Genomic DNA, 13,234 nt, shown 5'->3' on the forward strand with positions numbered 1-13,234 from the left:
GAGAAGAGGACATGTGTTACTTGGCCTTTGCACTAATCTTTGGTAGGCAGTGCTGTCAGGCACCATTTTCATGAGTACCAGATTCATCTAGTTTTCAAAGAGGAAAAGTCAGCGTTTGATGATGAAGAAAGTTTGGATTTAATTTTCACTTTGAGACACATGGATATTATTCCATATAAACCTTGGCTTCATGAATATTTTCAAAATGCAAGACCTCATACATGGACATATTAGCTTTTAGCTGCACATCATTGACAAGCTGTTTTTAAGGCTGTCAAGGTAGAGAAGCTAGAAACCTGCTTCCCCCTTTGCCTTTCAATGGCATCAGGTAGAGAAAAGATTATTCTTACCAGCCTTCACATTTTCCCAGCAAACATTTCATTCTGAGCCTAGCATCACAAAATGGAAATTCTGATTAGCTGAAAAATTCAATAAGGAGATATACTGCTTCTAAGTTGATTAGATCAAAGGGCTCATTTGGATTAGCGAAGAACCTCCCAAGTTATTAGGATGGTCCAGAACTACCCTTTACATGTAAGTAAAGAGACAGACTGAAAAAAGAGCTGGACATAACAGAATACTGGACATGGAGATAAAACATCTATGAATTTTATTTTCTAAGTTGTGTCTTAACAAGTGCTTACACATTAATCACTCTCCTACGTGACTGGTGTAGCCCATGGTGAACTGGATGAATATAACAGCCCAGAGTAATTTGATATATAAATACAGTTTCTTTCTTCAAATACATACTACAAGCTTACAACAGGGGAAATTATCAGTAGAACTAAGTAGACTTATTACTTTGAAAACAATAGTGTATGTTGGTGGAACTGAAAACTGGCCCAGCAGTTCTGGAAAACAAGATATAATGAACTGTCTAGGTAATACAGTGGTCAAAGTGTTGGACTTGGGGTCAAGAAGACCTGAGTTCAAACCCATCCTCAGATAGACACATTAGCTTTTTGACCCTGGGCAAATGAGTTAACCTCTTTCTGCCCCAGTACCTTCATCTGTCAGATATGGATGATAATAATGCACAACTACACATACCAGAGTTTTTATGAAGATAAACTGAGATATTATTTGTAAAACATTTTGCAAACCTTACAGCACTTTGTAAATGGTAGTTATTATTTGTGTTATTTATTTTCTTATTTATGATTATTATTTTTATTATTAACAATGTCCCCACAGCCACAAAACTGTTCATACTGGGCAATATTGGAAATACTGAGGTCTAAAACCTCAAAGAGATCAAAGAAAGAATAAAAGGATTCACACATAAAAAAATATTTATAGCAGTGGTTAGGGTTAGGGTTGGAGTTGAGAGGCAATTAGGGTTAGGGTTAGGGTTAGAGTCAGGAGGTAGAATTTAGGGTTAGGGTTATTGTCGGGAGGCATTCAGGGTTAGGGTTACAGTTAGCATTAGGGATTAATTTAGGGTTAATGTTAGAGTTGGGAGGGTTAGAGAGTACATTTAGGGTCAGGGTTAGGTTTAGGGTTAGAGTTGGGAGGTGGGAGGCATTTAGCATTAGCCTTAGAGTTAGGGTTGGGAGGCATTTAGGGTTAGGGGTAGGATTAGAGTCAGGTGGTGCATTTAGGGTTAGCATGGGGAGACAGAAGTCATTTAGGTTTAGTTTTAGGATTAGAATTGGGAGTTGGGAGGCTTGGGTTAGGGTCAGGCTTATGCTTAGGTTTTAAGTGGGGAGGCAGGATTGTTAAGGTTAGAGTTGGGAGGGTTAAAGTAGGGAGCCATTTAGGGTTAGTGTAAGGATTAGAGTCAGGTATTGTTTAGGGTTAGTAGTGGAATTAGAGTTAGGGTTAGGCTTAGTTGTAGAATTAGGGTTAGTGTCGAAATAGTGGTAGAATTAGGGTTATGGTTAGGGCTAGGGTTAGTGGTGTAATTAGGTTTATTGTTATTGGCAGAATTAGGATTAGTGTTTGTGGTAGAATCAGGGTTAGGCTTACTGGTGCTATTAGGGTTAGTTGTGGCAAAGAATTAAGGTTAGGGTTAGGGTTAGTTTTGGAATGAGATTGGCGGCAGAATTAGTGGTGGAATTTGGGTTAGGGTTAGGGTTAGGATTAAGGTTAAGGTTAGTGGCAGTATTAGGTTAGTGACAGAATTAATGGTAGAATTAGGATGTGTTAGAGTCAGAATTAGGGTTTAGGTGGAATTAGGGTTATGGTTAAGGTTTTGGTTAGGGTTAGTATTGGAATTAGGTTTAGGATTAGGTTTAGTGGTGGAATTAGCATTAGGGTTAGGGTTTGATTTGGGAGGCCTTTAGGATTATTGTTAAGGTCAGGAGTTTAGTGTTATTGTTTAGTGTAGGGTTATATTTGGCTTGCAGGGTTAGGTTTAGTTTTAGGGTTAGAGTCAGGCATTGGGAGTTGGGAGGCATTTAGGTTTAGTATTAGGTTTAGGGTTAGGGTTAGAATAGGGAGGCATTTAGACTTAGAGTTATGAGTATTAGTGTTGTGTTAGGTTTAGGGTTAGAGATGTGAGTGTTAAAGGTAGTATTAGGGTTAGTGTTAAAATTTAGCGGCATTAGATGGCAGTAAGGAGTCGAGAGCATTAAGGTTGTTGTTAGGGTTAAAGTTGGGAGGCATTTAGGATTAGTGTTGAGAGATGGGAGGCAATAGTCTGAAGTCTGGAGGCTTTTTGGGTTGGAGTCAGGTGCATTTCCATTTTAAATAGGGATGGTTAGGGTTAAGACTAATTTTATGGTTAGATTTAGGTTTGTGGTTAGTTGGGAGGCATTTATTGTTATGTTTATGGATTGGTTTTGGTTTAGGGTTAGAATAGGGATTGTTAGGGTTAGGGTTTTGCGTTGGGAGCCACATTTTGGGTTGGTGTTAGGGTTTGAGTCAGGGGGTGATCATTTAGGGTTAGTGTTAGAGTTGGGAGGGGAATTTAGGGTTAGAGTTTAGGGTTAGAGTCAGGAGATGCTCATTTAGGGTTAAGGTAGACATGGGAGGTTTAGGGTTAGGGCTATGGTAAGAGTCAGGAGTGCATTTAGGGTTCAAGTTATTGTTAGAGCACAATTAGGGTTAGGATTTAGGTTCGATTAGGTTTAGGGTTTGTGTCAGGAGGTTTAGAGTGTACATTGAGGGTTTAGGTTATAGTTTAGGGTAAGGTCAGGAAGCTCTCATTTGAGGTTATGGTTACACTCAGGACACATTTTAGGATTAAGTTTACATTTAGGGTTAGGGTTAGAGTTTAGTTTTATGGTTAGGGTTTAGGGTTCATGTTAGAGCTGAGACTGGGAATCAGGGTTAGGGTTTGAATCACAAGGCATTTTAGGATTAGGGTTCTGATTGTGGTTTGGGTTAGATTCGTGAAGCCCATTTAGATTTATGTTTAGGGCTACATTTAGATTTAGGTTTAGAGTCAGGAGGAGTGTATTAAGGGTTAGGGTTATAGTTGGGAGGCAGGAAAGTTGGGGGAGTCAAGAGGGTTGCATTTTGCTTTAGGGTTAAGGTTAGAGTTGGTAGAGTTAGGGTTTGAGTTCGGTTTAGGGTTAGCTTTAGTGTTAGATTTAGAGTCAGGAGGTTGGAGGGTTAGGGTTAGGGTTTGGATTGTTAGAGGTTAAAAGCATTTAGTGTTAGGGTTAGAATTGGGAGGTGCATTTTGGGTTAGGTTTAGGGTTAGAATAGGGAGGTAGGGTTAGGCTTAGTTTTAGGGTTAGAGTTGGTAGGTGCACATTTAGGATTTAGGTTAGGTTTAGAGTCAGGAGGGTTAGATTGTACTTTCAGCATTAGGGTTAGGATTAGAGTCAAATGACACATTTAGTATTAGTTTTGGGAGATGGGAGGCATGTAGCGTTAGGGTTACTTTTAGGATTGTGAGTCGGGAAGATTTGGTCATGGTTAGGGTCAGGATTTGGGTTAGAGTTGGAAGGTAGGGTGAAGTTTAGGTTTAGATTTAGGTTTAGGGTTAGGGTTAGAGTCTGGATGGTTACCCTGTGCATTTTGGGTTAGGGTTAGGGTTAGAATGCATTATGGTTAGGGTTAGGTTGGGTTAGAGTTGAGAGGCATTTTAGGTTTAGTGTTGATTTTTTAGGGTTTGATTTTTTAGGCATTTAAAGGTTGATACTACTTGGTATTATCAAAAAATTTCTTTACTTGGGATAAGGATATCAGGGCTAAAAGAAAATAAATGATTGTAAAAATAAAATTTTTAAAAATAAAGCAAGCAACTACTAGTAAGACTCATATTTTCTGAAAGGGACAAATATGGTAGAATTAATTATTTGATAGTTTTGACAATGAAGGAAATGATATTATTAAATACAGACTACTTAATTATACTTGTATGATCACATAGTGTCTGGTCTCCCATAGGTCTTTCTAAAATTATAAGAACAGGTTACTTCAAAGTTTGTACTCTTGTTCACTAAGGATGGTGAGGTCATGCTCAAAAATTATTTCAATTGACTAGAATAATGGGTCAAATCTAACAAAGAGGAAACTGAATACATATGAATAAATCTAAAGTCCTACATGAGAATTCCCACATAAGAGCAGCTAAATGGCCAAGTAGATAATGAGCTAGACCTAAAGTCAGGCAGACTCATCTTCCTGAGTTTAAATATGACCTCAGACACTTACTAGGTGTTGTGACGCTGGGCAAGTCATTTAAACGTATTTGCCTAAATTTCTCATCTATAAAATGGCCTTGAGAAGGAAATGGCAAACCACTCCAGTATCTTTGCCAAGAAAATCCCAAATGGGGTAATGAAGAACTAGGCACAACTGAAAATGATTCAACAACAACAACACATAAGGATTTAAAAAATTAACTCTATGAGTATGTGATGTGGTATGAATGGTTAGAAAAGTTTGTAGGAGAAATTTATAGGAGTTTTAGTGGATTGTAGACTCAAAGCTGAGTCAACAGGGCCACATGGCTGCCAAAAAAAGAAGAGTGATGTCCAGAATGAGGAAGTTGATCACTCCACTGTACTCTCTCTAGACTGACCACATTTGAAATTCTGTGTTCAGCTCTGAGTACCACTTTTTAAAAAATTTATTGCAAAACTGATGTACACCCAGCAGAGATCTATGATGGTGAGGAGACCACAGATCACGCCATATGTCAAAGTATACATCTTGTCATCAGTTACTATTCACTTTTTATCTTCATTAACTAATTGCTCTCCTCCTCATACCTAGCTATTTCTCAGAATGCACTGAGGGAAGAAAAAATTTGATGGTAAAGAGACAAAGAAACAATCAAGGAACATAGGCAGAGAAAATGGAGGAGAAAATATCTAGTAGGAAGCTGTGGTCAACAGTGTAAAACACTAAAGAGAAGTAGAAGAAAAAAGATTATTAAATTTAGCAATATAGAGATCACTTGTGATCTTGGAGAAAGACATTTCATTTGAAGAATAGGGACAGAAAGAATTCAAATAGCCATGAAGTAGAGAAGGGAGTTGTGAAGTGAGAAAGTAAAGTCAGTGATTATAGACAGCTTTCACTATGACTTTTAAAATGGTTTGAGGGTATGGCAGGGTCAAGGGAAAGCTTTTTGAGGATTGGGGAAACATCAGCAAGTTTACACACAGTAAAATAGTAGACAGTGGATAGAGACTGAAAATTAAGAAGAGACTATAATGAAAGGGGCAACTCCCAGAGGAGACAGGGATGGATGGGATCAAGGTTGCAAGTATAGTGAAGGGGTTGGTCCTGATAATGAGAAGGAACACCTTTCTGTCAGAGGCTGGAGCAAACCTTAAGCATGGATTATACTCACCCTTTGAATATCTTCCCTTCTGCCATTCCCTGGTTATTGAGCAAGTCCTGCAATCAGGATGGTTCAATCCACTACAAATGAATGCTTTCTAATCTCAGTTGAGTCTTCTCTTTATCACATGCCAGTCATTTTATTCTTCATTTATGGGTTATCATGCTCTATCACACATCTTTCATATCAAAGCTTCTCTTCTCTTCTCAAGTCACCTACACCATTCTGCTCCCTCTGGCTAAAGACCTTGCCTCAGCCCTTACCAACAAAAATTGAGGATATTCACTAGGAGCTTCCTCTTTTGCCCAGTTCTATACCTTAAATCCATCCTTATATTTCTTACATTTTAAGAATCCTCTTCCCCGAAGGCCCCCCCCCTTTTTTTTGGTTTATTTAGTTCCTCCCAAAACCTCCATTTTAAGGAAAACACTCCAGCCAGTCATGTCTTCCTTTCCAAAATCACTCCTGACTTTCTGGATTTTATTTACAATGCTTCAGATTAGAACCTTCTCCACTCCCCTCACTCTTCAGCTTCCTTTTGCATGTTGTGTTCCCCCCCACACACCTTCCATTACAATATAAGCTCATTGAGGGCAGGAATTCTTTTTCTTTCTATTTATCTTTGTATTCTCCAAGTTTAGTATAGTACCTGGCACACAGTAAGCCTCTACTAAATGCTTGCTGGCTTGACTTAACTTGGTCACAGTCTTCAGAATTATCAAAAGAATGGATTGCCACTTCAAAGTAAGCTGGGAAAAATAGCATACACTAGTCCAGTAGGATACTTACCGCTTCATAAGGATTGAAAAATTTAATAAAGCCAAGATATTCCAGACTTAACAGAGTAGAAAGCCACTCACCCTCGGGGGAAGTTGAGTTTTGTTTTTATTTTCTTTTTCAGTCAAGGTTTTTATTCACAGTCAAATGTGGAGTAAGAAGAATTCGAGATAAGTCATTGTGGATATAAGTGGCATATCCTTAAGTAAAACACTCAGGATTTACATTTAATAATCATTGTGATGAAATTTTTTTTTCCTCTTAAGGAATAGCTAGAAATCTGAAATCCTTAAAGAATTCTTTTAAATGCTTAAATGTTGAATTGAATTAAAATAATATTCTTAGTGGCATCTGAGGACTATATACAGATGAATAAAGCTGACACATGCTGTGGCATGATCCCAGGGAACTATGAGTGCAAGAGCCAATTAAGAACTCTACAAGCAGAAGAAAGTGTCTAAATAGAGTTATTTAGTGAAGGTCTGCAATCTGACTACAGAGCTGACTAACTCTATGTATCCTTTGAAAACACAGAATTTGTCTAAGTGTTTTGGGCAATTTTAAGTGATTATCAGTGATATTTTAAAGTCGAAGAATGACAGAACTATAAGAACTGGCTGCTATATCTCTAGGATAGCAATTTCATACTCCTTAAAAAAATTTGTCTTCTACACTCAGAAGAAGAATACAAATGGACAGAAGTTATCTTAGAAAATATATGTACTTTTCCTCACTGGGACAAGGTTCATCTATCCATTCATGAATTTATTTTTTTTAAGATTTTAAAGATTTTTTAAGATTCTTTTTTTTTCTTTTGGAGGGAGGAGGGCAGGCAGTTGGGGTTAAGTGACTTGCCTGAGGTCACACAGCTAGTAAGTGTTAAGTGTCTGAGGCTGGATTTGAACTTAGGTCCTCCTGACTCCAGGATGGGTGCTCTATTCACTGTACCACCTAGCCACCCCTCATTTATGAATTTAACAAAATGAAAGAGAGAATTTCATATACCCATGCATAGTATTTAAGTTTTATTAACAGGTAAGTTAGACCATTGAGGTCCTAAAACAAATTTTGGTTCTAACCAATCCAGTATGCCTTTGAACTTTAATTATACAGAGATCATAGAATCAGAGATTTAGAACTGAGAGGAACCTCAGAAGCAGCTAGTTCCTTCATTTGAGAGATGGGGAAACTGAGGCCCAGAGGGGTTGAGGGACTTACCCAAGATAACTCAGGAAATCAGTAATGAACTAAGTTTTGAATCTGACTCCAAATCTCCCACCATAGAAACTAGGTGGGTATAGTAGAGAGAGCATTAGAGTTGCAGTCACAAAAATCTGAATTCAAATCCCAACCACTTCTTTACTTTGTTGTGTACTCAGTCAGAAGACCTGCAGTGTCAAACTCAAAACAGAAACCAGGGACATTAGGATATAGGTAAGTAGCCCTGTGGGCATACTGATTAAAAAAAAAAACACATATTAACAGTATCATTTTTATCTGTATTTTTGTTTATTTTATTAAATAATTCCCAATTACATTTTAATCTAGAACCACATTTTGGGGAGTGCTGGGCACACATGCCTGAGGGTGGTGTATTTGACACCTCTGAAGTAGACAGAAAGTTTTTGCTTAATTGAATTAAATAGCGAGAGCATGATGTTTTTTAACTGACTAGAAAACTGAATCTAAATCAACTTTAAGTAATTTAAGCTATCATAACTAAAACTATAATAAAATATAATGCAGTACCAACAAAAAGAAAAGGTAGTACTTAAAAAAAAAGTATTTGTCTCTGTATCATCCATATTATTCTTTCTATATTACTCAGGTGTCCATTTCTCTTTGTTTCTTTCTGTATTTATTGTCATATTCTGTGATGGACTTTGTCCACAAAGAGTCACTCTAAAATCGAAGCAGGCTTTCCCCAAAAGGTACCATCATCAGAAGTGTTCAAAAAGAGGCTGATTGACCACATGTCAGTGATGTCTTAAGGGAAATTTCTATCCCGAATGGGAAGGTTAACTGGAAAGTCTTCAAGGTCACTTCCAGCTTTAAGGTTTTATGATTCTATAATAACGTGTAGAAAACAACTTAATGGATGCAAGCAAATAATCAAACTATCAGAGGGCCTGATTTTTTTTTCTCTCAGTAGCAGTTTTTTAGGGACCTGACCCCGATGGATTCAGCTAATTGTTTCCTTCTCTCTACTTTGCCTGGGAGACTTTAGAATTAAAATAGAAAAAAAAAAAAACCAAAACCAGATTTTAGTGAGGTCTTTTGGCCAACACAATTGGTGGTAATCTTGTCATGCACTTAATAACTATTCCTCTACCCCTTTCTGTCTTCATCTTGAGAGCCTCCAGCTGGCAAGTATATGATACAGACTGTCCTGCAGTATGCCAATATTTTATGTCACTGATTACTACATAAGTGAATAGCAAGACAACATAAAAAGCTAACAAAGAAGAATCAGTTGCAATATTTGCTTACAACTTCCTCTACTCAATCACTTATGATTTCTAAACATTTTTTTCCCCTTATTATGGGTCATGTCAGAAGAATATTTTACAATAACCAGGAAACAGAGTTTTTAAATAAACTCTGTAAAAATGCTCACATGACCATGATGCCATTATTATTGAACAGATCACACTTTCTTGATTAATTAGAATCATGTGTCCTACAACTCTAACTGTATTATTTTGAGATTGCAAGAATAAGACAAAAATTGGCCAGATAGTTTATGGGAAAATGACCTGGGAGTTTTGGTGGACTGCCAGATCAGTATAAGTCAACAGTGTGAGATATCACAGCCAAAAAAGCAAATTTAATTTTAGGCTATTCAATTAAGGTGAGACATAGTCTGTAAAACATGAAAGGTGATAATTAGTCAGGAAATGAACATTTAATCGTATGCCAGACACTACAGTAAGTGCTGGGAATAACAATAAAAGCAAAGGCAAGTCCCACTTAAGCTGGCCCTGATCAAAGTACAAGTGGGTTATTTTGTGTGGTTCTGGATAACATATTTTAGGAGGAATAATGAAAAACTGGACCATGGCCAGAGGAGAGAAACTAAGATATTGAGATGATTGGAACCTATGCCTTTTGAGAACTATTTGAAAGAACTTGAGATGTTTACCCTAGAAAATATTCTTCAGGAGAAGACTTAAAGGAAAGGAAGTTGTGAGAGCTGCCTTCAAGTATCTGATGAGGTGTCATGGGAAAGAGAGATTGACTTTGTTCTGTCTAGGAACCAGAAGTCGCAGAAGCAGCCTTAGGTTTGCTCAAGGTTTAATTTCCTAACAGGGTCAAAATTCCATTCAATTGTTAGTTCTTTCAAGGCTGTAACGTCTTTTGCTTCTTTTTGTATTCCCCATGCTTAATATGGTGCCCGGCACATAGCACTTGATACATTTTTATTGATATATTCATTGATTGACTACAGTTAGGGCTCTTTAAAAGTCAAGTGGTCTGCCCCAGGAAGTAATGTGTTTACCATCATTAGAGATCTTCATATGGCTTAAATGTGAAAGAAATCTAGAAGTCTTAGGTGAAATCAATCTCAAGATGAACCAATAGTGCTACATGGCTACCAAATAACCAAATGTAGCCTTTGGTTGTATATTAATGGCAGCCTAATATCCAGAATAAGTCATCTAACCTCTCTGGATCTGATTCCTCCTCGATAAAATGGGGACAAAAATTATTTGGAGAAACTACTTCACTAGGTCATCAAGGAAAACTCTTTCTAAACTTTGAAGTGCTTCACATAGGACAGTCATTTTTAACAAGGACACTAATAGTTCAAGTGTAGTAGGTTCTTTGTCTGATTCAGTTCAGTCAAATTAGGTCCATTCTTCTAGATAAAGTAAGAGGAAAATAGTAAAAATTACTAAAAGGAGAGGTCTATAAATGTAATTATTAAACTCCAAAGGAATTATTAAAATATGAGTTACAGCATGAACAGCATTTAATTAAAGTTTTTTGTAGATGTTACATAGTTTCTAAAGAAAATATTTTTAAATGAATGAGCTCAAATTTACCCACTAATATTCAACCCAATTTTACACACACACACATCCTGAAGTAAGCCTTTGGATTGATGTTAATGAATTACCCCCAAAATTCAGATGCAAAGAATATTTCTTCAAAATATTTTTGGACTTCTCAGAAGTGCTGTTTAAATTAGATTTTTAAAATCTATAATCCCACGTGATTCTCTGACATTTAAAGTGAATTTACTGAATGAGAAACTCAGGTAAATGTCAGACAAAACCAAAGAGTTTGGTTATTTGGCCAGGTCAAACATAGAAAAAAAAATAGCTAGTATACAAAAGTCAAATTGTTAGGCTTAAAAGTGAATACTTATTTTTTTTTCTGCTTTTTAAGAGCAGTCCAGCATTTTATAAAAATGAGATATGGATTTTTATATTAGTTTCCTATGACTCACTAATTCAGGAACAAGTAATTTATCTTTAATATTAGATTTCAAAACTTCCAAATGATTAAAATTATTGTCATTAAAAATGAAACAGACTTGTATGATTTCTTGAAAGAAAGTAGCATTAAAATCACAGGCAAAAGTAACAGGAGGTCAGTCTCCTGGCTTAGTCTTTTGTTTTTTCCCCACTTCTCCCAGCTCCCAACAGAATCCTCCCTTGAAACGAATAAGTCATCAAGCAAAACAAACATACACACTGGCCATATCTGAAGACATATGCATCATTCTACACCCATTGTCCACTATTTCCTTGTTGATACCATGTTTCCCCGATAGTAAGACCTATCCAGAAAATAAGCCCTCCCCTTACCGTGTAAGATTCCTCTAAAATAAGCCCTCCCCCGAAAATAAGCCCTATTGAGATTGCTACTGTAGTGAAGGTGATCCCCTGCGCTACACGCTACATTACAGTACCCTCTGTATGCACCGTCCCGCCCCCCCGTGAAACGCACGCCGCGCTCCGAGCTGCATCCAATCAGAGCTGCAGCAGTGAGTGCGTCATCCTGTTCTTCCCCAGTGATTTGCTTGCTGGCGCCATTGAGAGCAGTGCCACGGAGGAGAGCTAAGGCAGGACAACATAAGCCCTCCCCTGAAAATAAGCCCTCTGGTGTTTTTCTTTCCAAAAAAAATAATAAGACAGTGTCTTATTATCCGGGAAACACGGTAGGTGGAATGCATGTGTCACCATCAAGTCTTTGAAGTCATAAGTGGATTAATGCATTGATCAGAATTGTGAGGTCTTTCAAAATTGGTTTCCTTTACATTATTATCCTGGTCATTGTGTAAGTTGTTCTCCTTCTTCTATTTACTTTGCTTTGTATCAGTTAGTAAAAGTCTTCCACCCTCCAAAGAAAAGTATACCTCAGATATCTAGAAGAATCATGGACTTTAGCACTGAAAGGCATTGTAAGGATTGCCAAGGCAATCCTTTCATAGATGAAGACACTGAAATCCAGACAAGTTTCATGACTTACCAAAGGTCACACAACTAGTTCTTGGCAATCAGGACCAGAACTCAAGACTCCTGATTCTTGATACTTAAGAGAGCCATGTTTGTGGAAACTTGTTGCTTTTCCCATCTATGTTCTTTCCAAGGCTATTTCTCCATCCTCTTACAAGTCTCTTTCAGGACTGATAGTAAAGTCTAAATATGGTAGCTTCATTTTCCTTGATAGTAAAAAAAAAGAAAAAAAGTTTGTTAGTAAACCAAACAAAATAATCACAAACCATACTTAAAACAGACAACTTTGCTTATACTCAAGTAAATCTCCATTCTGGTAGACAGCTGTTCCATTTTGCTAAAGTTTGTTCAAACAGAACTCCTTTCTGGCACATGGCAAAGGAGACAAATAGCTTCAGATAACAGATTCAGTATTTTTGGCATTTGTGAAGTACAAATTCTCCACCTGGGTTGTTAAATCATTTTTCATGTGACAAAAATTTTATTACTTTTTTTATATGCATGTACCTTGCTAAGAAACAATTCCTTAACTCATTGCATCCTAACAGTTTTTTTAAGTATTATGGAAATAAGGGCATTAATTTCATAATGTACTAACCACAAAACCTCAAATGAGCTTCAAAAATGACACATTCTCAATTTGCACTTTAGGGTTATGGCCTACTTACTGGCTTGAATCCTACCCAACCATTTTCTTTTTTTTTTTTTGCCGCCTTCAAGGTGAATTTTTTTAAAAGTCAGATTATTTTTTCTTAAAATTCTATCAATTGAATTTTTAAAAATCAAAATGCCTTTTTATTGTTAAGAAAAATCTAGACAAAGAATTTATTTCATGTTACAATTCAGTGATGTTCCCATGAACAGAAAGGATAACATTTACAATGATTTCAAAGTATTTGAAACAACATTGATTTAACTTTTTGAGAGCTTATACTTTGCAAGATTTTTTATTTTGTTGGTTGTGGTCACTCCCTCTTTGATGCAGATGACAATTAGTCCACACTTTTTTCTTCTATCTGTCCTTTTTTTGTTCATGTTTTCCTATAAATCTTTGATAAGAGGAATTACCTAGTTAAATAGAAGCCTTTCTCTGGTTATTTTAATATCTCCTGCTGTAACAGTGTTCTCATGTGAATAGTTATCTCTTATTCTTGATATATAATTAGACAGGTCACCACATTTCTGGCCAGATATATTCTCAATATCTTCTACTCTGGCTGTCCTGCACATCATCAAAGGTAAT

At 36.8% G+C, this 13,234-nt stretch overlaps 1 long non-coding RNA gene across 2 annotated transcripts in view; it reads right to left on the minus strand.

Annotated features, from left to right (window-relative positions):
• Positions 1-7,385: 7,385 nt before the first annotated feature.
• Positions 7,386-13,234, minus strand: part of LOC138155862 (uncharacterized) — a 73,031-nt gene continuing 67,182 nt past the window's right edge. The window contains exons 4-5 of one of the 2 annotated variants that reach the window (XR_011167013.1): positions 12,005-12,197; positions 7,386-10,388 (exon numbers count right to left, since the gene is read on the minus strand). This is a non-coding gene — a long non-coding RNA (uncharacterized lncRNA). Of the gene's footprint in view, positions 10,389-11,424; positions 12,198-13,234 lie in introns of those variants that run through there. The other variant, XR_011167012.1, reaches the window with a different exon arrangement.

The sequence above is a fragment of the Petaurus breviceps genome, unplaced genomic scaffold, assembly GCF_028583685.1.
Source record: "Petaurus breviceps papuanus isolate PSGF00001 unplaced genomic scaffold, PetGlider_PUasm1.0 98, whole genome shotgun sequence".
Classification (NCBI taxonomy): Eukaryota; Metazoa; Chordata; class Mammalia; order Diprotodontia; family Petauridae; genus Petaurus; species Petaurus breviceps.